Here is a 27,172-nt window from a genome sequence, read left to right as displayed (position 1 = left end):
ACAGACAGCGATCCTACTAGGCCAGGTGTCATTCAGATCGAGCAGGTGCATGGGAAGGGGGGAAAGGAAAGTGCGTGGGGGGAAGGGAGAGGGGAAAGTGCAGTACATGGGAAAGTGGAATAAATGAGAAAGAAAACAAAGAAAACAGCCAGCTAGTGGCAAGTAAAAGGAAGTGCAGACATAGGTGTTGATAGGGGGACTGTAGGGCTCCAGTCCCCAGGTGCAGGAGTTGCCAGGGAGGCAGTGCAGGTGGGCAATTGACGGGGCATGGGCCAGAGAACAGAAAGGGTGGCCAGGTAACCAGTGCAATTTCAGTCAGGAATTCAGCAGGGGAGGGGAGGAGAGAAAGCAGAAGCAATGAGGAAGGTTTTGAGGTGCTTCCGGAACCGGAGATGGTTCTCCTCAAGTACCGGAGATGGTTCTCCTCGAGTTACAATTACAGAGTGCATCCCCTTTCCTTCTTGTAACAGTCTGTCCTCTGTATTCCTTTACATGGTGAGTTGTATTTTGTAGTGTGCTGGAACTGTCTGTTGTGATAATAATAAAGCAGATATGTTTATACAACCTTGACTTAACAGTCCCTTTTATCATTGGATAATAATTGTCTTTTTCACAGTGTTGCAACTAACCAACAACCCCGAACCTTTAGCAGATAAGCCTGCCGTTCCATCCATGTTACCAAAAATTGGACAAAGACTTTTATAATTGACTTTTGTTTCCAATCTGTTCCAATCTGTTTGGATCCCTTCTCGTGAACTAGAGGTGTGAGCCTGATTGATGCTTTAGAAACCGACATTCATCCCTGGACCACAGGTGCCCCGGAAGTTGATTCATCACACCCATGGTGGATTCATCCAATTACATGCAACTTTGCCTCTCTTGAGACACAAATGGTTCAACTTCAGTGGATGAGTGTGGTGTAACTCTGAAAGCATTTGGGGTTTCTTTGAGTACTTCCTCAAAGGTAAAGACATTGCTACCACTGACAGCACAGTGCCCTTTATGAAGCAATGTATCCTCTGTACCAATCTCTGCCAATCCATTGTGGCCAGATGATATAAAGCCTTACATCTGTGTTTGATGTCACAGCATTTTAGAAATACTTGCATTTCCTTGGACATGAATTGTAGTCTATTTTCTGCAATGATATCCCCAGGAATGCTTTCTCTTTCAAATGTGGTAGTAAGAAGTTTGATTGCCTACCCATTTAGAGGTATAACCTATTAAGATCAATATATGTATATATATTTTGCAGTAGTAGCATTTGAAACATGCTTAGTATGCTAGAATTTGAAACATGCTTAGTATATCCATTGAAGGTTTTTTCCATGTGATCTTAGATACTTCAATCGGCTGAAGAGGAGTTGTGTAATTCTTCTTAGTTTCTTCACTGCATTCACATGGTTAACACTCTTATACCAGTTCTGTAACTTCTTCCACCAGGTTTGGTCACAAATACCTCTCTCCAATGCAGCACTGTGTTGTGTTTCTGCCCAGGCTTCCTCCATGCGCTAGATAGAGGATGGTTGGTTTTTTACGTGGTGGAATTAGAAGACCACCTCAAAGCATACATATGAATCTTCTATGATTTCTTGAAATAATTTAAAGTGTTCTTGTACTTCTCAAGATACTGTGTTCCACCCTTCTTGTACACCCTTAAAGGGTTGTTTTGCTTTTTCATCATCTTTTTCAGCTGGAAGTCATTCCTCTTTAAAGGTTCCCAATTGAATGGTGGCAACAATGGATTAATGTTCTTCCATTGTTTGTGGCTCTGCTAAGTTCCCTTCATTACTTTGTTGTCCCTCGGTGACAACTGGGAAAGTCTGTCTGCCACGTTGTTTCTATTTCCTACTGTATATATTATCCTTACATTATACTGCATGATCTCTACCATCCAACAGCAAATCCTCTGGGATGCTGAGGTTAATACTTTAGTGCTCATGATGTGGATCAATGGTTTGTGATCCATCCTAAGGAGAATGTGTAGACCCCCAAAATCAAGGTACTGGAGTGCCTTAGAACCCAGAATAAATGCAATGCTTGTCTCTCTATGGTACAGTGTCTTCCTTCAGGACATCATATAGCCTTTGAAGTAAAAGCTATCATCACTTCCCTACCCTCTTGGAATTGACCCAATACTCATTCTAATCCTATACTGCTTGTGTCTACTCTAATCACGTAGAGGGTCAATGGTTTGAATATTTTTAATGTTGGAGCTTGGTTTACGTCAACCTTTGTCTTTTCAAAATCTGTCTTTGTCTTCAACCATTCAAACTTGATATTCTTTTTCAATAAATCTCTTAGAGTTTTGGTTTTGTCACGAATGTCTTGGACACATTTTGAGTATTAGTCTGCCATGCTTAAACACCATTGTAATTGGTTCTTGTTGGTAGGTGGTGGTACTTTCACTATGGTGTTCCTCAGACCTTCCTTCGGTTTTATGCCTTCTTCGTTAATTGTATGACCTAGGTACTCCACATTAGAGACCATAATTCGCCATTTTTCAAGTTTACTTTAGTACCCCATGCAAGTGAGCCTTGTGGCCTTCTACAGCCTTCCCTTTAATGAGAATATCATCTTCGAAGATATATACTCATTTCAGTCCTACAAATAAGTGTTGCATTAACCTTTTGAACACGGTTGCCACAAGGGTGAGGTGAAATGGCACATTGTTAAATCTAAAGGTTCCTAAAGGTGTCACAATGTGATCGATGTTGATTCTGCATCTAGCTCAATCTGCTAGTATGCTAATGAGAGATCCAGAGCTGCACGGTTTCTGGCTGGTTAATGGTGGTTAACATCTGATTAATGCTGGGTAGGGGCTGTCTGTACATCCATATATTTGTGTTTAAGTAGTTTAAGTTAGCATTGTGTCATTTGGCTAACATACTATCACAATGGGAGATGACAACTTGGAGGACTCTATGAGTTCAACTGTATCATCAGTGCATAACCTCTCTAATTCGTTCTGAAGTTCGTCTCTTGTTCCTATGGTTATAGATCTGACTTTATGCATTTATGGTTTTGGTCCATGTTTTAAAAAGATCCTGGGCTTGAAACCTTTAAGCTCTAATTCCATCGTTGAATACCTCTGGACAGCCTCCTTGTGATTTCGCACTTGTTCTAGACATTGTCCAAAATACTTAGAATGGAACACACTTCTCATGGGGGACATTTCCTTTTCAAGGCTACTTGTTCTTCCCAACGACCCACTGAATATTCATATGTGCTTCATATAATTAGCAGCACATGGTTCTATCACAATGTTTGAGGGTCACAATTTGTATACTAATGAATGTACATGGTTTTTCCCAGATATCCTGTTGGTCTAAAGATAATAGGCAAAGGCGTGTCTATGTTTTCCATAGGTTCATCCAGAAATGTCTGTCTGTCCACCATAGTCTATCATCATCCTCAGTTCTGTGCTATGCATTTGTAGATACTCCCATGTTCCTTTATTCACTTAAAGAAAACCATTAGTAGGAAACCCGGGTCATCTTCCTACTCAACCATCAGTAGGCTGTTGGGCACCCCTACTTCTTCTAGAACTTTTATCATGTTGACTTAGTTCTGGTTTTGGAATTACTGCATAATGACCTATGATGCCCTAGTATGCCACACCTAATATGTTCTGCATTTATTGTTATGCACTCTGTATCTCTGTTGAGGTGTTAAAATGCCCCCTATGGATGGGATTTGTGAATGAATTGAGCATTTTGGTTGGGTCTACTTTCCAATTTGACATCATTTAGTCCATTATTCCATGCTGCTTTGTATCTTTGTCCTTGACCATAGTTCTACCTAATCTATGCCCTTTCTGCCTCTTTCGGAGTTTCTTCTCCCTGAGTGTGTTTTGTTTCTGTTTCATTGTTATCTTGGCTTTGTACTACTTTGATGCTCTTTGCTCCTAGTTCCATTCTCTGTGCAATATCCATGGCTTGGTGTAGGGTTGCGTCTTTGGCTTCCCATAGTTTCTTTTGGATGGTAGGGTCTGCCATGTGAAGCAACAATGGGTCTTTCAAATATTCATTTATGTTACCCGAAAGATTTACAAGAAGCAATTAAACCTCAAAGGCCACCATGTAGCCGACTACAGACTGTATTGCATGTTTCTTTTGAGTGTAGAAATAATATCTATCTAAGACAACAATTGTTTTTTTTTTCCCAGTATTGTCTCTAATTTAGTGATTGCTGAATAATAGTTCCTGGTGGTGCCACTGGCAGACGCATTGCCTGTCCCCCTTGAGTTTGGATATGTAAGGTGGCTCTTCCACTTCTATACTTTTGAATAACGTGGCCTCATCACGATCACCATTACATTTTGTCTCACCTATTTCCGTCAAGTAGACATGGAAAGTAGCCACCCATTGGTCCCATGGTATAAGAAGTTGACCAGGTTCAGGGGAACAGGTGTTTCCTGCATGTTCAGGGTGCTCTAGTTTGTAACTTGAGGTACTCTTTAAGACTTTGTGGTTATACGTTCCTTGGGTTGTTTTCTCTTGTTTTAAGTCCTTCAGATGTGGGAGCTTACGTTACGTTCTGTGTATTATCTTAAATTCGGTTTCCCCTGCTCTCATTTACGTAGCATTGTGATGTGACTGTGCTCATTATCGAGCATTTGCGATTTGGAAGCTCTTTATCCCATTCAGGTGTTGCAGACACTGGATGAGAATCGCGGCGTCACATGGAGTTGTGTTTGAATCTACCTGACAATAGTGACTGGCGGGCTCCTGCTTGACAACAGGTTTGACGTCTTCTTCTCGATGCCAATTGTTATGATGACTAATCAAGCCTTGGAATGGATTAAACATAGGCTTTATTGGAAGATCCCACCAGTCATCCACCACTTCCATTTTCAAAAGCAAAATTGGTCTTTTCTAGGCATAATGTTCTACAGACCTGGCAGCATTCTGAAAGCAAACCACAGTGTGACCAGTCCATACTACTACAGATGCTGCTTAGTTCAGGTGGAATGTGAAATCCCACTCAAAGTTACTGTATGTGTGTGGCGCACGCTGACTGGACCTGTGGGTCCTGTGCATGGGTGCTATTGGTTCAACAATCAGTCGCGTCAGTGAGTACCTCTGTAAGGCCTGCACTTGGTGCTATTGCAGTACCAGCGCCTGGCAAAAACACTTCTCTAAGTGGACATACAAGGACATGGAAAATCTTTCTGTTCACATTGCATTTGCACATTTCATAATATTTCCTGGCAACTCATACTGCATCTTTGTGGATTGCATACGGGGCATTCGGCGTGCTTAAATGCCATACGATATTTGTGGCACCTAGAAAAAACAGTAAATGAAAATATAACTGTTGGCCCAGTAGCAGATCTCTTTTATGAAAGTAGTAACAGTCCAGTTGAGATTTTTCAGAGTCCTGGGATTTCCTGAAGACACTTATGCATCTGTGTGTGTGGCTCTTGTATATACCGAATGCCGCTCTAGCCTTCTGACTGTGACCATTGTCTGTGACTGTGAGAGACACACATCTGAAGTGAGTTCATGGCAATATCATGCATCACGTGTGCACTCTTATTTTCCCCCAAAACACTAGGCAGATAACATATTGTTAAAGCCCACTTCTCAGCCTGCTGTTAGGCCCTCAGCCTTTATCCCCATTCCCTCCTCACAGTCTTCCATCCCTCATTATATGTTCATGCCTCCCTCACTGTTCCTCTCTCTTTCTCTGTCTTCACCCCTCCCACTGTCTTTCCTATGTCTCATTCCTCGTCTCACCCCTCATCCATCCCAACACCCGCCTTCCCAGTCTTTCTCCTTCTCTGCTGCCACAAATGGCTTACGCCTCGCTCTCCGTCATTCGTGATATTTTTTTTAATGACGGTTTCTAAACGTGGCGACAGAATCGTTTAAATGTCCTCATTGTAGGAGAACTAGGGCACCTGTCCGGACCTACGGGGAGTGGATATTGTAAAATTAGGAGCCATACCTACGCGCAAGGGTATAGGCGATGAAGAGGCAGTGCCATTGTAATCGTATCCAGTATGCACATGGACGGGCAGCCGTCGCTTTGCCGGGGGTGCATGCCTTGCTATTTTAATCACACGAACAGCATGTCTTCAACCTTAGACATGGGATGCACGCGAGGCCACAGCACGATGGCGGCCTCTGTGTTAAAATGTATCCATCATTCCGGCATCGGGACATTCATTGGACAGTTCGCGGTTTAATATCACGAGGTTGCCTCGGTATGAGAGTGTCTGGGGCCCCTCTGAGGCCTGGGGTCCTTGTCCGTTGCGATTAAGGCTGAAGTCGTTGGCAGTGTGGCAAGGGGGATTGCAAAATGAGAACGTCCGTTGGTATCACGTCTGCAGAGGCCCAGCGAGGGGGGCTCGTCTCCCCAGCCAGGACCAAGTATGATTCCCCAGAATTCAACATCTGCCTTGAAATGCGCGGGGCGGCTCAATGCATGCGCGCGGTGGGTGATTAATCGGGGTCTGATCCTGCCCAGTCTAATGATTCCTCGGAATCACATCCAGCATTGTCTTGCTGATCACGTGACCACTACAGACCTCTGACAAGCCTGATTTATCATGCCCGTCGCAGCGTGCGAGATGCAGATAACAACGTGCTTTATGCAAGTCCATCCGAAATGTGGCACGTCCTTTCTTGTTCATTCGTGGACAAAGAAACAGGTTGCAGCATAGCTCTGAAAATCTATATCCCAGCATAACGCGAGGCATACAAAGGATGTTGAGAGGGAACCTCTTGCGTCAGGCTAACAGACCGACAGAACATGTAATAACGTGCACGATGAGGTAATGGTAATCGCTGCTTTGCCTGATTTCAGAGACCTGTCTCTGTCTTTGGGTCCATCAGTGGTGGTAAACGCGCTTTCCATTTAATCGGGAGGGAATCGCAGGCGATATGAAGGCCTGTCTGCGGGTGGCTGAAGGGCACGCGGTTCACCCGCCGCTGTCAGAGCCTCGATCACCGCAAATGAAGGCAGTCACTGTAATGCCAGCTGCATTCCCGTCTGATGGAGCGTGGAGGCCGCTGCACGGTGGACCTTGGTTCCAATCCGGGCGTCCTGTCGCGGCTGGGCCGAGCGCACCGTGTACTCCTTTCAGCATTTGGACAGCTCACGAAGGCGCGTCCTGTAGCAGGGGCCAAGGTGCACACTGTTCAACTTAAGCACAAAAGGATACCTGGTACATTTACCTGTGTGGAAATGGCACAACCGCAACTGAACAACTTGATATATATGTTTGTAAAGTTCGTAGTGAAAGCTAGGAAAGCAAAACAATGCACATGTGGAAATAAAGATGTGAACAGCACACCAGAACAGCTCTTATTCTAAGCAAGCAAGGAAGTCCTAACCAACCAAAGGAGAGTTGGGGGTTCTTCCCAAATACATTTTTTTTAAATAATGGGTTAAAGTATGAATTTTACAGCACTCTGGGTAAAGCGCCATGCATTTTACAATCTAGTGTGTAGTGTTATACATGCAAAATTCCAACAGATGCCAGGACATTAATAGTACACTGAAACATGTTCCAAAGTATTTTCAGGATGCCTTTGGCCACAATGTATACCACTATTCTACCCGCATGATATGACATTTTCATCCTGTCTATGCCAACAATATATGGCAGCATAAGAAGACATGTCCGTGCTAGCTTTGGCAACATATGCCAGCACTGCAATGTAAGAACACATTCATGTTGGCAATCACTCCAGCACCACCACTGTAAGACTAATGCACATGCTGCCTGATCCAATGTATGCCAGTGTCTCCAACAGACAACAATGATCTTGTTGGCTTTGACCATAATGCACTAATGCCAGTGTAAAAATGTGTGGTATGCTGGTCAGGGCCTTGGTCTTTGCATACGGGTTGAGAGGCATTCGGGCCAGCCTCTGACATCTTGCTGGCCCCTCAGTGTAAAAGTCTATAACAACTGTGTTTTGCATGTCAGACTCTGTGCAGAGAATACAGAAAATATGTGTGGTGGCAGAGGGTGGACTCTGGTACAGCAGCACTCCCAGCAGTATCATACTGAGCCTGGTTCACACTACTGCCTGCATGATGGCACTCTCACTGTCTCGATGTATTATTACCTCTATGGTAGCACTGCATGCCATGCAAATGTTGCAAGTTTAGAATTTGAATCAAAACTTATTTTCAGCCGGGACAAAAATTAGGGGTGCCTCGAGTTGGCCCTACAATGGAGCAGGGCTCCCGCTCACCTGATCCCTGGTCCCCCAAAACATTTTGTTTTTGTTATGTATCATGGTTTATGGTTGGTGTAATAAAGCTTACGGCCTAATATTTTCCACTTTACCTGGTTTCCTGTGGCGATTATTCCAGTGCAGGTTAGGGCAGGGGTGGGATAGATATGCCTCCAGCTACATCTACTGGTTCATTAGATATTTTTTCCTGCACTGTGCCACGTCCGGGCTTATTAACTTATTTCAGATAGGGCAAAACATGGGGTGGGGCAGTGCCCTTGCAGTCAAACACATCACCCGACACTGGATGTGGGGCACAAAATCAGGGTTTAACACATACACCCCCCTGGTGAAAGGTGCTGTCAATAGTACAAACTTGCGTTCCAAGCAGTTTGAGTGCTGCACAGTCTGAGCACTTTGCCCCCTTCTGTTTTTGGCTCTTGCGCTGCTGCATCTCAACTCCCTGCGATGATCACGTGCTTGTGCAAAAGCTCTTTTACCAACAAAAAAACAAAAACAATGATTCGAAGTCACTTTCCTTGTTAATGATGTCATCCTCATCAACATAGAAAACTGACTGTGCTCGTCCATTGTGGCTTTGTGGATCCTAGATGCATTTTAGTTTCAAAGGAGCCCTTAGCTTAGCTCCTTGCGTTTTCTGTGCGCAGCTTCTAATAGTGATATTAACCTCAGCAGTGGGCCCACCATTGCGGTAACACACCGCTGCCAGCATTAAGGGGGCATAACTTCTCTCGGGGCCCCTATCTTTGGCAGAGGGCTGTTCAACATGATCATCCTGCGACCAAGGTTAATATCTTATCAGTAGAATTCTGACACAGCCTGGGACCACATCATGCAGAGCTTTACTTGCATTTTGTCCAGGATTAGCATGTCCAGTGGTGTATGTCAAGAGTTATAACATTCCTGAGTCCCATAAACACACACTTAAATCGAAAGCTGTTTAGTGGTGTTTGTAGCACATTGTCTATATTTCTTGGATAGTATTCTTTGTATCTGTTCAGTTTTATGCATGAGCATCTTTTGGATTGATGTATACCCACTTTGCTGTCTATTTATTTATGTATTTACATTTATAAAGCGCACAGGCGGCCCGGGGGCATCGAGGCGCTGTTACAGAAGGCTTTTTCTTATGATACATAACAAGACATTGTATCAGTACATGTGGTTCTAGTAGAATAGTTTTGTTTATAGCAGTTTGCGGAAGGTAGGGTAGGATTTTTTGTTTCTTAGTGAAGTAGGCAGGGCATTCCAATTCTTGGGCGCAAGGTGCTGAAAGCTGGACCCTCCCGCTTTAATTCTTTTGAACGTGGGAACGTATATCTGATTGGAGAGATGTGACCACATCATGCACTTACTCTATGCACTTACTCTAAGAGAATTGTCCCTGCACCTAGTATGATAGTAACAAATGTTAGTCTCCTCTACCCCCACCTTACTTGTCCCCCTTTCCCCTTCCAGCACTATCTGAAATGTCATCAGGCTAGTAAGATGGTCACTTTTTTTGTTCCTCTCCCTCCTCTCTCCTCCCCTCTCCCTCACCTCATGTAATTCTTCGGCTCTACCTGAAATGTCATCGGGCCCAGTACGGCCTATCTGTGTCTTAGCACTTGCACTATCTGAAATGTCACTAGGCCGAGTATGATAGTTAATTTCACATTCTTATTGTTCATGGCTATTAAGAATGTTTGTACTGTCCCTTGTTCACTCCCTTGTCGTGAAGTGCTTTGAAAGACATTGGGCCTCATTCCGAAGTTGGTGCTAGTCATGGCGCTATTAACGCCATGACTAGCACCATTACTGGTACCGTGTCCGCCCTCGTGCAATGGGGACTTACCGGTCTAGTCTGACCTTTGCGGGACCGGTAAGTCCCCATTGAAAATGTCAACCCCATTCCCATTTGAGCCCCCATAGGGCTCAATGGGAAGGCGGCAATAACGGTACCGTAAATTACGGTATCGTTTTTGACCCCGGTATCCCTTTGCGGGTCCCGTCCTTAACGCCTGCTAAAACCAGGCGTTAAGGGAGGACCCACAAAGGGACCTCGGAATAGGGCGCAAAGGGATTACCGGCACCAGTGTCATTCCCGGTGCCCGGTATCCCTTTGCGCCCGGGTCGTAATGACCCCCATTGTATATAGGCGCTATATAAATAGCTATCATATCATATCATACATTCATGTTTAAAAAAAACACCATCACCCATTTTACATAATACACTGAAGACAGATTGAGTGACCTCTTTGTCAAGTGACCAGTGCCCAGTGAACAACCTTTGTAAAGAATCGTAAGGGTAGGCGGGAGTTAATCTCTGGCTGAGCAGTGCAACATTGCATTCCAACCATGTACATATTTCAAACTCTTTTCAGAAAACCAGCTGTGTGGGCAGATGCGTTGCATGATGGTACCCAGAATCACCCCCAAACTCAAGTCTTCACTAATGATCTGTGGGTGAGGGTGCCTGGATGTGTACACTAGAATTGCCTATTGGACAGTTGTGAAAAAGATTCACAAGCTTTGAACTTTGATTATAATAGGGTGTAAGTGAATGAGGGTTGCAGGCCTAAATACTCCGGTAAGAGCGTGTCCACCTGGGACTGTTTGGAAAGTGCCAAAACGATAAACACATTAGACACATTAAAAGACTGAAAAGGTTTTTTGATTTGTCGGAGGCGGCTGCCAATAATTGACAGAGGCAGTGCGGCTTGACGAATCTAACGGAAACTTCAGCCCTCGCTGACACTCGCTGATACTCACCAAAACGCAGGGTTCTTTACTCTACCTGACGTGACGAGCAGCGACGCGACGAGCAACGAGTGCATGAATAAGCGGGAGCAGGACCCGCAGGGACCAGTGCCTGGAGCCACCTGAAAGTTGCTCTCTGAAGCCACATCGAAGCTCCACCATAGCCACCGGCGTTACCTCCTGCGAACCCCCACCTTTGACCGAGTACGCGGGGGGAGTAGCGCAGGCGGGCTGGAAGAGCGGCATTGGAGCACGAAGAGAGTACGAGTGCTCCGGGTGAGTTCAGGGCTGGTTTCCCTGGGTGGGCCGTGCTCATATTAGCACAGAGCCTGGGCCTTGACAATTTTGGTAATCACGGCCTCATTAGACTAGTGTCAAGACTGCCCAGCAGATCTGGGCGTGGAGCTGTGGTATTGAACAGCGTAAGGGGAGGGTGACAGCCCATTTGGGCCAAATCCATTTGCTCTAGTGCTGCTCCTATTATTAACCTCACATAATCTTGTCCACTCTCCTCCCCGCCCCCCGGGCCTTTTGATATTGGTAATGCCAGGAAAGGCTTTTAAGCAGGCACCAGGGGGAAAAAACCTTATGCATTGCGTTCATCTAAACAGACTGATGCAATTGATACTGAGTTGCAGAAAGCTGGCAAGGACGGGGACACAGGACGGAAAGTACATGAGGAGTTCAATTAAAAAAAGGCCCACTGGATGTGTTCTTCCCTGCGAAAACCTCTGCCCAGATAAATTCTGCCCGGACAACTTCTCTACCTGCATCAATTGTGATTCCAACTCTGGTTGAGGCGGACAGTAGCTATTTACCATTGGACTTGGACAACGACCCCTTACTGCAGCTATGTTATGCACTGCAAGACTGCACCTCACCTGTTGTAAAGAGGAGGACTGAACAGTCTGCAGAAATAGTACCAACACTACCGCTGCCCACTTTGCCGGCCCTCTTATCCCCTAAGGAGATTCAAGCAAATTTGTTGCCAAGGGAGGAGATTACATCGGGAAACGAGCCCCCTACGAGTGTGGCAGGGGTATTCCAGTGGCTGGGGATATACAGGAGTCCCCCCAACCTCCACGGTCCAACAAAGGGGAGGCAGCCAGGCTATCCGCCGGCCCTAACATGTTCTATGGCACTAACTTTCCCTCGAGCACACTCACCGAAGAGGAGCACAGCTCCCACGAGATCTCTGCAAACCATAATAACAGCATTTTAAATTTTGCAGTAAAAATTCTTTTAAAATTATGTGGAACTATACACGAAGACTTGACATTGCAGGGGGTTGCAATTACAAGTATATGTGAACGTCTATCAACTCAAAATCAATCTAAAGAAAGGACATCTATTGAACCGCGGGAGATCACCAAACAGAAACCCTCTGCAGCAAAAGGCAAGATACAAGACTGCGCCATAGTGGATCCTGGTGTAGTAAACCTGGATGCTACCTTAACACCGTCTCTGGCAGATTTGATAAGGGGAGTATCTGACATAGGGCCTGTTACTAAACAACGGGGGATGCAGATAAAACAGAAAACCCCAATGACAAACAAGAAGATCATTGTTGAGCTGTCGGATACCCAGAGCGTGAACCGACCCGTATTAAACTCTACTATAAAGCTCGGTAATGCTAATATGATAAAAAAAAGCAACGGAAAAGAGCTGCAAGACGTAAAAGACGATCCGCGCAAACAGTGGGTACTCTCACTAGTTGGCTGATAGAGGAAGGTTCGGCTTGCGCTACGCCTCCCCAGGAGGAGGATATAGCTATAAATCAGGTCCATGTATATTTTAATCTTATCGCTGGATCTGATGTTCCTCCTCATGTGCCTCAGAACTTATTGACCACTACTAACATGGTACCTAGTAACATTGTTATATCTTCCGCCGACCCTTCTGCGGTACCTCCATCTCCTACCATTGCAGTAATATTACCCCAGAGAACTTTAACTATTGCTCCTAAGACAGCTGAAGAGGGGCGGTCGCTGAATCGAACCGCTCTGTTGACACTGTTTAATAAGGTCCCTTCTCTTAGGATACTTAATAGCTGTGACTTTGATTTTGTGGAGCCATTGAGACCATTGAACACTAAGATCACCAAAGTTCAGTGTAGCCTGCCGGAAGCTGCAGCTTTAATCAGTATCCTTGGGATATTTGGGTTATGTTTTAGATATACAGCGAAAGACGGATGTGCCGGAAGAAGGTTGTACTAAATGCAATTGTCAAAATCCCCAAACAATAGACACTAAAGCCGATCCAAAGCCAATAGTTAGATGTAATGATAAGCAAGGTTGGGAATGGCTAAAGAACATGATTGCTACTAAAAGCTGTCCAGACTGAAATTGGTCATTGGTGAGCTGGAATACCAGGGGGTTTAGTCACTGGCTGACGGGGGGCAGTGCTCAGGAAGTGTTGTTCTCTCACAAAATGTTTGTGTTACAGGAGACCTGGATCACATTTGAGGTGGAATTTGATGAATATGTGACTTTTCAGGCAGAGGCCACTAAGGGGGAAAGCGGACGTCCCAAGGGCGGCCTGTCAGCAGGAGTAAAATCGGTATACAGCCCCGGGCTTGTAAGTGACTCTAAACCTGGTAGCAACGTGCTAGCTGTGGCAGTGACTATAAAGGAGAAAGAAGGAAAACAACAAGATTAGTTAATTATTGACATCTATGATCCACCGAGTATATCTAAGACTGAGTCTATACTCGAGCATCGGGATACCATTTTAGTGAACTGGGTTACTGATCATGAAAGTAACCTGATTATATTATGTGGGGATCTGAATGCGAGATGTGTGAACTTAGAAGGTTATGGAGAATATGACAATGTATCTGATTTTAGCAAAATGCCTCTAGCTACCTCTAATATCAAAGGTAAAGTATGGGTTGATTATTTAAACGAATGGAGGTGTATAATCTTAAATGGTCACACAAGTGGCGACACTCCTGGTCAATACACTTGGAACATGGGTCCAAATAGGGCAGTTTTGGACTATATGGTGGCATCTGAAGGAATCCTGGGTAATGTTATGGGCATCCACACTGCCCCTAACACTTACAGTGGCCATGCCCCAGTTATCTTGACCCTGAGTGGGGGTAGGGGGAAAGGCTTAGGGAATGTTTGTAGTGATGTGATTACAACAAATCAAGGGAAGCGGATTTGCTGGTCTCAGATTAATATTGAAAGAATGAGGACCTTGATCTTTCCTGAGGGTTGCTGTTTGCAGAGTACATTAAGGGGGAAATCCCCTGAGGAGATAGAGTTATGGATACAATCCCTCACACAATCCCTGTTTAAGCCCACTCAGGTTCCCAAAATCAAATGGAAAGCCGTTGAAAGGGGTAAGTTTGATGCTAAGATTCGAGACCGTAAAAGGCAAATGAGGCGAGAAATTCGAACCTATAGACTTTCCTCTGATTATATCGGGAGCCTACAGGAGAAGCTAACTGCGATTAAGTGTATCAAGCGACAGTACCACACATGGCTCTTTCACTATCACAAGTCCCAAGTATGTGAAAAATGGGAGGGCTTTATACAGACCCTTTTGAGTAGAAATACCCATTGAATCTGGCAACTATTAGGGGAGGCAGGAGAAGATCAGGGTCTAAGAATAGTCAATCCTATTGGTGAGGATCAGTGGGTTGCACATATTAAGCATAAGTTTTTTAATGCAAATATACCCGCCTCTAATATGGTATTGAATGTATCCCCTTGGCCCATGCCTCTAAGCCATAAAGAGATAAAGCAGACCATCATAGCACTCAAACCCTCTAAAGCCCCCGGGCCAAATGGCTTGGCGAATGTGGTGCTAAAAAGCGACCCGGATAACTGGGCTCATGTAATTTTAACACTTTTTGCACGTATTTGTAGGACGGCTGCAATTCCGTCCTCATGGAGAGGGTCGGTGCTTATCCCAGTACATAAAAAGGGAGATCGAAGTAATGCTGATAACTACCGACTTCTCTCCATGCTTGACGTAACTAGCAAAATATTTATGACACTCGTCCTCAAAGAATTTGAAGTGTGGGTCACTCGAAATAACATCTTGAACTATGCACAGACGGTGCTCAGACCTGGCTCTGGGACAGCCCATAATATCAGGGTTTTGGACCTTCTGATCAACAACACCTTGAGTATTAAAAATGCCACCTTGTATATACTTTTTGTTGATTTTAGTAGTGCATTTGACCAGGTCAAGAGGGAGATCCTGTGGGACAAGCTAAGGAACATGAAGTGCCCTGGCTGGATTCTGCATGTATTGGTGAGTCTACATAGTAATAACAGCACCAGGGTCAGACTTAACAACGAGGGAGAGGCCACTGATTCTATCTGCATCAACATGGGAGTGAAACAGGGCTGTGTTGGTGCACCCATGTGCTACAACCTATCTATAGCTGATTTGCTACCCCGGATGGCCGCCAAAGCAAATTGCCACCCAAAACTGGGGGATACCCCTATTGTAGGGATGCTTTATGCGGACGATTTAATTCTGTTTGATCGTACGTTGACAGGGGTAAAGAGTATGTTATAAGAGCTGTCTCCCTACTCAGCGGAGCTGGGACTCACCATTAATCTTAGGAAAACCAAGATTTTGTTAATTGCCAAAAGTGGCCCCTGTCGGTCTGGAGTCGAGACCAGCCTAGGGAACATAAGTATTGACCAATCATATCCATACTTAGGGTTGGATTTTGATACTCAACCCAATTATAATCTGATTATCTAGCAAAAAAAGAGGCGGGCAAAACTCCTTACTTTACAGGCCTGTAAATTTGCCAAAAGCACAGCGGGGTTTAGCATTGCAGGGATTATTAGATTATATCAACAGTGTTTTGTCCCCACGATTCTGTATGGCCTGGAGGCTTTAGCTATCCAGGATATGAATTGGCTCAATATACTTGAAGGTCAGTACTGGCGAGCAGTTTTTGGCTTGGGCCCGGCCTGTTCTGTCCAGTATCTTAGGCTAGAATTGGGCTTAACATCTTTAAAAGGTATGGCACTGTGAGCCTGAGGTGTATTCTACCTGAAAGCTATCTCCTCCTCACCTTGTAAATTGCTAAACCTGGCCGGCTCTAACTTTGATAAAGATAGCTCACCACAAGGAAATAGCTACAAACAGCTAAACAAATCTCTCTTTGTTGATATTGACTGGTCCTATGATGAGAAGCGATTCATGTCATTTATCCACCAGAAAAAATCGTTTATACAGAAAATGAATAGATGGGACTGGACCCAGAACTACGTGCATCTGTCAACTTTGAAGGGTTACGAAGCTGTTACACATGTAGTTCATAGATATAGAAAGCCTCAACAATACTTGTTAATATGCCCAGACCCGGAGGTACGCCAATTTATGTGAAGGCTTCGGACGAACCAGTTACAGGTATTAGCGGTCATTGGGCCACGGCTGGGTATCCTACCCAAGGACAGGAGCTGCCGTATCTGTGAAAAGGAGGAACATGTAGAAACGTCTAGGCATGTCCTGACCTTGTGTCCCAGTGTGGGCCCATTGTATATGAGCATATTGGGAAAACTAGTTAACAACTATGAGACTATTAAGGAAGAGTCCTTCTGGGATTATTGTTTAAATTCGGTCTCAATTAGGACTCAACTGGCTCTATATAGGGTTTGGTGCGAAGTTAAAAGTTTACTACCTATGCTGCCGGCTCTAGTGGATACGTGTGGGGACTCTAAGGAATCTTAGGCATAGGTCCTTTTGTTAGAAGGCTGAAATTGAGGTTAGATTATTTGGTTGATACCTGGTACTAAATTGTCTGTGTCTATTTGTGCAAGACATTTAGTGTACAGAGCGGCACATGATAACACATACGGAGTGGACTACACATTTTACCCATCCTTCCATTGCACCTAATTTCTGTATTGCATTGTAGCATTATCATTGTACTGTACTGTATCTGTTTTTGACGCACAACTAGATTTTTAAAATCTCAGATGACTTTTATATAATTTACACACATTTGTACTTAACTTTGTATCAAGTGTTATGTATTTATATTTGTATAAAGTTTTATGTATTTGTATTTGTAATCTTGTATAAAGTTCAAATTTGAACTAAATCACAATAAATTAAGTAAAAAAAAATTAAAAAATTAAAAGACTGACAAAAAGACGCTGGCCGTTGTTTGCTGAGCTACATTGCTATGCTGTGAACCTGTTTGCTGACAAAAATTTGACCCAAGCATGTCAAGGTGTTAACACGAACAGACTCCCGCATCTCCATAGTTTACTAACTAGACTTGCAAACACATGACATGGGTGCAACGGTGGCGAGAAACAGCAATTAGCGACCTTGAAGGGCATTGAGAAGCAAGTTCCCTGTGTCCGTGGCTGTTTCCGGCTAGACAGAGAGGGGACGTGAAGTACCGCGAAAACATGGGAACACACTGACATAGCTCTGACCCAATTAGACGTAGTGGCGTCTGTATAGGACACGCCCAGCTAGAACTGCCGCCACACTGGTCAATAGGAGGGGTGGCGAGGGAATGCCAAAATGGGCGGTATGGCGAGATTCAACAGCGAAAGAATACACGGGCAGCATTACCGTGCCTATTCTCCTACATCACGATTGAGGTTGCCCCTCCAGCCCCCTAGCAACGCCTTCCCACAGTGAATTAAAAAATGAATTCAAGAAGTGCATGCATGATAAAGGTCGACTAATGCCTTTCAGGAATTGGTGTCATCTAAAATGCAGGCCCTTCTGGTTTCCCATGTGTAAGTACGTGAGCATGGTTTGTTGGGAAAAACAAGCCAACGCCGTGTGGTAAAGCGACATGCCACGCAGAGGTTTGAAATAGACTTACCCCACGTTTCAGAGAGAGAGACAGGAGCAAAGATGTCGTTTTCAGAAAGAGCCCTTCAGAAAGCTACACAATCTAGATGATGACATAGCCACATACTCTACTGTGCCCAGGTGGAACGTCAAGCCATGAATGCACAAGTCTGCCTCTGTGTTCCCCCCACAAAGCGACCCCTTTTTTTCAAGATGTCTGTGAAAATGTGTTCTGTTCTCTAACGAGAACGTGGCCCCTTGGGGCCATCGTCTGGGAGGGCGGAGGGGGGGGGTGAGGGGTGATTCGGCTTGTTCTCCATTGTTCCTGAGTGAGGAGTGGGTGTGAGGGCATTGTTATTCTTAATCATGCGGCCAAAGGCTTAACCAATACAGGTGTGCCTTGCATGTAAAGAACGCGTTGTGTTGAGCAACGTCAGTGGGGAAACTTTAGCCACATACGATGTCCTAGAAGGTTTTTGGCAACAGCGCGTGCAGAAACGACGCCATCAACTGACACGATCGCGTCCCACTACTCGCCATCTCAGGTTGCTTCTAAAATGGACGCCAGCCTTAAAATTCCCCCTAAACCGCTTCTAACGAGGGGTGTCCGAGTTCATTACTGATAATAATAAGCACTTGGACCCAGGGTGTAAAATAAAGCACTCCGTCGTTCTTGGGCTAGTCATTTGCATTTTTCGAGTCGATATATCGAAGCCATTTCATCTGAAATGTCTCTCACCGGGCAAATTAGCATTTGCCCTGGGGGTAATTGCCAAATTAGGGGCCAGGCGGGTTGGATTGGAAGCCTCGCGTCTATTAACGCATGCTTCGCTCCCAATGGAAGGGGGCGCACGTTTGGGGAATATGAATTACAGGCCAATCGCGCGGACTCTGAAGCCCACCGTTTTATTTGAATTCATTTCGCCTTCCCTGGCTTTCCAAACACCCAGGAAATCGATTGGCACAAGGCTGATTGCTTTATTTATTTTTCTGAGATCGTAAGTGAGCCCCAGTATACCGTGTGTGTAAAATGATTGCGTGCAGTGTTATCCTATTCCCACAATTCCATATGTGCCCGCATGGAACTAAGACGGCACGTTAAAATGGAAATACATGCACAGTGTGTCATCCCAGCAGACACGCTGCAGGTTATTGTGAGTACGTCATTGCAACGTACGCTGAAACAAGTATTTGCCGTTCGCGAATTTAAGCATGCACATACCAACATGCACAGTTGTGTGAAATGACCCAGGGCAATTGGCAGAATAGTTCGCGTCATTTGCAATACTGCTGCCCTTTAAAAAATATAATACATTAAAATGTAAGGGCTTAAGTCGGATCTCACAACAGGTTTTGGTAACAACACAAATCGTTGCTTTTCCTACCCGCGTCCTGGAATCATTGAAACAAGTTATTCAACGGGGCCATCAATGTTAAAATTCACGAATAACTCGAATCGATCAGTCAAAATGTAGCCCGATTTCAATGTCAATACAGCATTGGCATCGGCCGCTTCGACTAAATAACACAGTGGGCCGTGTTTGACCGACTCATTAGTACGCGTTACAGAAGGTCCATACACCATAGAATGCATTGCAAAGCGTCCATTGCACAGGCAGACGCCACGGTTCAGCGGTAGAACCCGGCATAGTACTTTGCCAAACCGCGAGAAGCGCCAAAGTCGCTCGCATTTAAAATCCCGAAGCGCGATTATTCTACTGTTGCCCTATGGAGGATGCGCCCCCACCTTGCCCCCGCCCCCCACCCCCGCCATGCTTGAGTGCTATTGTGTTTTTCTGGTAGGGGGTTGGGGGGCATGGCGTATCTATGGCTCTGGTGGTGGAGGGGGCGCTATCGGCCCTGCCACTTCCCCTTGCGCGGGGCCCTGCGCGCCACAGATACGCGTGGCAAGCGGCAGTCGTCTGTTACAATAGTCACTCACCCTCCTGCGTGGGGTTCGTTTGCTTTTGCCCTAGGGATGCGCTCCCCCCCCCCCACCCTCCTCTGCCAATGTGCTTGTCCTGGGGGCTGGGGGCAGTGGGGGCATGGCCAGTGGTGTTGCTAGGTCTGGAAAAGATCCAGGGCTACGCTAATTTTGGGAATGTCGGGACTGGGGGCTAGCTAGTCGTTTTTTGTTCTGGTGGTGGAGCTGGCGCCACCGTCCCTGCCATTTCCCCTTGCGCGGGGCCCTGCGCGCCACAGATGCGCTTGGCGAGCGGCAGTCGTCTGTTATAATAGTCACTTTTGGTGGCCCCGTCTAGCTGCATGTATCACCCGAGCTGACCCCGCAATCACTACAGGTGATCCTCGTCACTTGCGCACGGTCCTGGCAAGTGCTACCTTGCTGATGATTCGAACGAGGGCGAACATCCGCGAATGAAATAGCCCGCTAGTTTACACATGTCGCTGACGGCGGGAGCGCTGCTGTGTTGGGGGTCTGTTCTCCGCATCGCTTTGAGCAGCACAGATGCCGCCAGGGAGTAAATAGGTAGATCCCAGCGCGTGCCTGATTTACCGCGGGTAATCCCTGGAAGTTACCCCTAACACGCGCGCACGCGCCACTACACTCTCTGCCAGATGCCATTTGCTTATTGTTGCTTTAACTATATCCCAGAATCGCAATTCATCAGCTGATGTAATTTCGCTTTAATCCCCTGCCGTGGCCAGGTCAGTGCTCACATTTGATAATTTTATTGTAATGAGGACTTTCCACGGAAAGACGCCAGTGGAAGGCGGCCCAGCGCCGCATTGTCCGGGAGCGGGGCTTGCAGTGCCGGGAGAAAGACTTCGCCGTGTTTTTCATTGACCCTTTGACCTTGGACCACATTGGGCCGCCTATACTCCCTTGCCATCATCTGTGTCTCTCAAGGGTAAATAGGCGACTTCACCCCTCCCCCCAACCACCCCCTTCTCGTGCTCTATCCCCCACCTCCTCCTCAGACCCTCCCCCCTGTATTCCAAGTCTGTGTTCCTATAGGTCCCTAACTCCGCTCATCAGTTATGGCGGCTGCCTGCCTGCCTACCTGTCTACGCAAGGCTCACTCAGTCCAAGGGACCCAATGATGCGCCCACTGGCCCGTTCGCCACACACCCGTTCCCTACTCTCGCCATCTGCCGCTTACACCCGTCGGTCTGGTTGCCCAGACTCCTCCTCCTCCTCGCCTGCAGCCTGTCCGTCGATTCATCCATGCGCCCAGTCCCTGAAACACACCTGTAGGGGTCTGGCTCTGTGCGTCTGTTTATTCACAGCCCCATCCTTCTACTCTACTACCCGCCTTCCCCTACTCTCCCGTCCATCCATCCAGGTATTCATAGGCCAACTTCTGCAGCGCATTTAGCTGTGCATGCGTCGATCCATATGTGACCCTGCCCATACATCCATGATGTCGTGCATCCATGCATGCGTCAGCCAGAAGTCTCAGTGTTAAAAACACATGCACGGGTAACCCCCGTGCGTATATTGACCTGGTGTGTACAACGTCAACGCAATAGGGGGGGGGGGTCACTGGTTCGCAGAGGTAAGCCTTTAACGTGGCAGCAAACAGCAATGCAATCCATTGGGGATGGTTGGAAGGGAACGCCATGTAATCTTTACTTTTCGATATCTCGACGAGTGATCCTTGTGATTTTTGCGGTGTGCAGGGGTCTGGGCGGGGGGTGCATCGATGCCCCCCAGCGAAAGTTGTGACGAGTCGGCGTTGTCCACATACAGAAGGGTACACGAAGTCTCACGGAGAGACCTATGGACGATATTAAAGGTTAGAGACGGTCTCATGGCAGGATTTTTATCCAGGTTAAAATGGGGAGCTGGTAGTCATGGGTTAGGCATTGGTATACTGCGCGTATGGTGAAAATGTGATCGAATGAAGAAGCATTGTGTATACCATCCATCCTCCCTAAGTGGTTGCATTTCCAACAGGTGGTATACCCCGAAGCTTGGGATCACGCTGCTAGAGCCGACGCACCGAGTTACCCTCTCTTTAGTACACGTCTTGCCATGGTACCTAGATGAGTAACGCGCCAAAGGCCTCGTCGACTATGAGCGAACCGTTCGTATCAATACACCGCAGAGGTTCCGCGTGTGCATGATAGTGTCCCCGCTAAGCCCATCGTGTGAGCTCAAGGGCACTGGGGTCAGAATGGAGAGCAGAAACCAAATAGGACGGGGCACACACCTGCTGACGGCTGGTAGGTGGTGCCCTTTCCAGTTCTTTCCACGGGGACATTTGACTGTCAGTAGCGCCCACGCGGTGCAGGGCAGTAAATGGGTAACACCGTGCCGCATGCTTGCCAGACGCCCCTCTGTGCGAGCAACAGGGGCGGGACCGGCGTCCAGGACTCCAGAGGGCTACTGCTGGCTTTGATGGGGTCTCCGAGCCTGGCCACCTCTTCTTTCCAGCCCCTCACTCACTACCAAGGAAGCCGGGCTTGGACTGGCCTATAGGGCAATGCCCAAAACGCAAAATGCTAGCATGGGACAGTTTGTTTGGTCAACGTGGGCCACTTTGTTGGCCAATGTGGACCAGTTAGATGAGTTACTTCACTATGCGGCTAATAGTGTTGACCAATGCTGCTGAATAAATAGTGTTTAAGTGCATCACATTGTATCAACACTCTCCCCTGTACCCTTGGGTACAATTCGCCCCCCCCTCCTCTTGGGTCCCTTTCGAACAATCTGTCACGGTGAGCCACTTTGTCATTGGTGCCCGAGACAATTGTCTGCCCAGTCCGAACCTGCTTTACACCCCTAGCTCCTCGCCACGAAGAGTGTGTACACCCTGGCACCTATGCCAAGGAGTTAATTGAATTGCAAGGCAGCCGATAGAAACACGAGGATGATCAGAGGGCATAACAGCGCCATATTCAGCAGTGCTTGGAGGTGGGGGGCATGGCGAAGCGACACCTGCCGAGTTCTGCATCTATTCAACCCACAGGCTCGGAGCCCGACGGTGTCGACTGCTGCTTCCGTCTTTCCTGGGGGGGCAAATTGAGCACCGGCACTAGAGTAAGGGTAACAATTGCGATGTGCACCCTCGAGAAATCTAGGCAGCGCTATACCCATGTAGACGCGCCTCTTCTTTCTCTATAAGTAATGGGACCACCAACTGCGTTCAGGTGGTCTTATAAATGAAAAGCATTTCTGAAGTCTTAACACCCCCCCACCCCCACACTACCAATAAACGACTTACTTTTTTATTTCGCCGGATTAATGCGCAAAGTGTGCGCGTGTGTGTGCGTGTTTTAACGGGAAGTCGAGTAACTGATTTGAAAATGGCCAATCGCAACGCCAGCATTTGAAGTGTATCTAACCTTCTTTTAACGCCAAAAGAATACAAAAAAAGTATACTCTTCTTTTAAGACATCAACAGGTATCCGGTGAAGACGTGTCCTCGCCGGGGACGGCCCCGACGCTAAGTGCGTGTTCCCGGATAAGTAACGCGCACCGCAGGCGTCCTCGACTACACACAGGACACAGTTTAGCTGAAGAGGCTCAATATTTGCGCGCAAAAGGGAACAGATGTGTACAAATGACCGCAGGCAGGTGCACATGGAGCGAGCCTATGATAAGCGCCTTCCATATGATGCCCTTACAATCAGAATAAAAAACGTGCGTTGCAATTAGCGAAGTTTACTTGAAGTTTCACATTTTGGAACAGAAGACTTGTTTTATGATACACCTTAAAAGTAATAGAAACATGCACCAGGGGATGTTTATAGGAGATGTTACTTTATTCTTTTAAGGGGGACTGGAACCCCCCCCCCCACACACACAGAGTGCGACGGCTCCCCAGATGTGCGATGCAGAGAGACGGTGGCAAGCGGCCCTCAATCTGGCCATTCCCACATGCCTGCCCTGATGTGCATTATTATGTATTATTGTGAGGGCCCCAAAGGGACTAATGGGGCCCCACACCCCAAAGGCAGCGCCTCGACACGGGCCATACACAGTGCACTCTTATTGGTGGCTCTGAGGGGGGTGTCAAAGAACAAGCCCCTGATTTGGTGGATGAGTGATGCTCACACGTGGACAGGTGGTCCCGGTCTGGCCATACCACTAACAGGTGTGGTGTAAGTGGAGCTGAGGGGCGGGGGGCGTTTTATCAGAGCCGTGAACCAACCCTTCCGGACCTGCAAACATAGAGGCGTAGCCGCCAGCCTCGACCGTCCGGCACCTACCTGCTGCGACGATCGGAGATCAGGGTGCTCGACGCCCCGAGGTCCCGCTCTTCCCGCCGTCCCGCCGTAGTGCTATGCAGAGAATTGAATGCTGCCGCGGCTGCTGGGCTGCTGCCGAGTCCTCGCTCTCTGGGCTCCAGCCCTTCCTCCAGGGGCGTGCGATGCGCGAGAGCAAACCCCCCCCAACTCAGAGCCAGGAGCCTCCCTCACAGGCTGAGGTGTCCACGAGGGGGGCGTGAGCAAAGCCAGAGGAGGCGGCTGCCTAATTTGAACCACGCCCACTCCCACCTCCCCTTCTCTTTCACATATAAGTGAGGGGTTCCTCACTGCATTCCCAGCTTTGGAAAGGATCCCATAGTCCCCTACACCTGGAACCGGATGCTAGCCAGCACGAGTTCAGGACGAGTTGCTTGTTCTTTAGAAACCAATGTGCATAAAACGGAAATGTGATAGCGTGTGGATTTATTGTTATACCGACCGATGTTTTGTATTGTGCACTTGAAATGAAGTTGGTGTTCGAGTCTTTGCAATGATCGACAAGCGGTGTGATCTGGAGCACATCTTTTAATTGACATGCAGCAATGCTCAGTCACCCAGTAAAGATTGGAGGTTAAGGAAAGGCTTTCATGGCAGAATAAAGCAATATATCAAAGCCACTAACTCTGCAGAAGGAACCTATGGTGCTTCACTGGTACAGTCGAGTTATTGTATTCCTTATCCAGGTCCACCAAAAGGGCCACCCAGCCGCACATGCAACATGCACTTTAGTATATATGGAGAGGACGGTTGCTGCTGCTGTACGCATTTCCATATGTACAATCTATGAGTTATTTTAAATATTCAGAATGTACACAATGTTTTAATGAAGCACAATCCATATGGGGAGCTGTCAAATTCACTGGCACGAGTATTGCTTTCTTAAATGTGTTTTTCTGAGGAAATACACGCATGCTAATGCGACGAAAATTACTATCGCTATGTTGGAGTACTGCCGAGCATCGCACTCCTACAGACCATCATGTATCCAATTCATAAAGGTGAAGTGGGAGAATGGAAGACCAGGCTCCCGCCCTTCCCCCCTCGCGCTTGGCCTAGAGGATCACGGCCTAGACACCCGCCACGAGAGGAGTTTGCCTATCTACCAGACGACCAAATACCCTGGTACAGGAACATACGGATGTGCCCATCTACCTGCCCAGCAGCCCGCCCTGTCCATGCCGACACCTGCGGCACGGATCAACTTGACTAAACCTACATGTCGTTAAAGATGCCATGACGACCTAGCCACGGTCAGCACACCTGTGCAAATATACACACCGGACACTCCCACACCAATCCACACGAAGAATATACTCAGTGCTATGACGTAGGGGACAGACATACTCACGGACGTGCATCTTTATTATTTTCCAGATAGGCTCTCAAAATGCAGAAATGCAAGACGCATCATGAATTTATCTAAAAAGGCTTGCTCACGCTTCTTCTAAGAGCCATGTACCATAATGAAGAATATAACGGGGACACGATACTGAGGATAAAGCAATATGATACCGTAACCTAAAGCGCTCTGCATCAAATGGTTCCACCTATGCACCAGGCCCAAGTAGGCCGCAAGCAAAAGCTTCCATGAACATTGAATGAGCAAGAACTGGGTTGCTGACCCTGCAAAATGAGCCCGGCGAAAGCACACCGCCAAGGGCACGATGTTGCAATCTTGCACGCTGCAAGCCAACGCCAAGGTCGCACCTGCAAGATAAACCAGGCACACAGTAGGAAAAACAATATTAACTATGTTGAATTCTGCCTCAAACACGGTCCCACCTCATGTGACAAAGCCAAACCTGACAAGATGCCAAGCCAAGGAGGAAGGAGACGCCTGAATCCCACGTTTGAAGACGCAGGCAGATACAATTAAAAGACTCATTGGACATCTGCAGCAGTGGGAGTAGTCGACCTCCCAACATATGAATAAATCCTGACATTGTTTACACCTACCCATATTAAAACATTGTTGCAAATTACAGGTGCACCGCGAGCTGGGAACAGCGATAGTCCCAGACTGGGAGGCTCGCGAGCGGACCAATCAGAACATGGGGCTCTTATCACTGACGCCATTAACATTGACCAATCCTCAGAGGTCTTCATGTAACAATTTTCATGTATCAAATTGAAGGGACAGCCCAGGTATACCACCTGACTAACCCTCAGCCACTAACACCGTTCTCTATATGTGCGCTATACTAACCCTACCACTCGAGTAACCAATCCAGAGTGGAAATAGGTTTTTTACTAAACTTTGTAAGATGACGCAAGTAGCGCGTCATACTAAGGTAAAAAGGGCCTGCGAGCCCCACGATTGTGTGTGTGTCAGGACGGACGCGTACGCTCCTTGACCCATCCCTGCCGTTTTGTCTAATAAACAGCAGAGTCACCTTGCTTCTTGCGTGTGTCTCATACTCTATCTCTTTTGGGATATACGGGAGGAGTTGGGGCCTCCCTGCCCGGAGGTCTGCGGACGGCCCGGCCGACCCCAGCAGAATTTCCCCCCCGACAAGTTGGAGGCACTGCTGAGATCTGTTTAAGATCTGCTTTTTTATTTTTACTTTTTTCCAGGTACTACTGTTGCGAGGAGGCCCGGCGGCGCGGCCCCCTCTGCCGTTGCCGCCTTCTGAGGACTACAGGACCATCGCGGAACTGCGAGAAGACCGGACAGCGTAATCCGGATATTGGCCTTCGGGAGCCGGTTGAGAAGTATCCCGCCCGCGGTTGGCGAGTGTCCAGACGTGGTCCAGATGAGGGGAGGTGGCGAGCCGCTTGGAGGGGTGCACGCAGTCGAGCGGCCCCGCATCAAGAGAACTTGGTGAGCATGCCACGCACAACAAGCAATGTGAAATTGTGAGGGAGGGGGGAGGAATTAAAAAACGGGAGGTGGGAGGTGTTGCACAGGTGCGCGGCGAAGGTTTTGACAATTTAGTGTTGGCAATGACATGAATGGTAGCCGAACGAGTGCGAGAGCACTCGGCTACGTTACGCGAGAGAGGGGGGCGGAGCACGAAAACATCACGTGCGGCCGCTCGTAGACACTGATTGGCATAGGTCGCGACTACGTGTAAGGGTGTGTGTGTGTGGTTTCCTACGATTTGGCATTTATTGATCAATGAGTAGATGAGGATCCCTATTGTTCGAGCAAGAAACTCGATAGGTAGATGACGTTTCCCTGTAGGCGGTAGCTAGTCAGTTGCCCAA

The 27,172-nt window shown here is 47.1% G+C and overlaps 1 protein-coding gene across 1 annotated transcript in view; it reads right to left on the bottom strand.

The window, feature by feature from the left end:
• The window catches only part of SLC6A1 (solute carrier family 6 member 1), a 733,048-nt gene extending 708,932 nt beyond the window's left edge, over positions 1–24,116 (bottom strand). Inside the window, exon 1 of the mRNA XM_069643915.1 lies at positions 23,927–24,116. The gene's annotated coding sequence lies outside the window, so the exon portion shown is untranslated. The remainder of the gene's footprint in view (positions 1–23,926) is intronic.
• Between the last annotated feature and the right edge of the window lie 3,056 nt (positions 24,117–27,172).

Source organism: Ambystoma mexicanum, chromosome 2p (genome assembly GCF_040938575.1).
Source record: "Ambystoma mexicanum isolate Mex_15411 chromosome 2p, UKY_AmexF1_1, whole genome shotgun sequence".
NCBI classification, from domain to species: domain Eukaryota; kingdom Metazoa; phylum Chordata; class Amphibia; order Caudata; family Ambystomatidae; genus Ambystoma; species Ambystoma mexicanum.
Note: the sequence above shows the minus strand (reverse complement) of the source record. Positions and strands in the feature narration are given on the sequence as shown.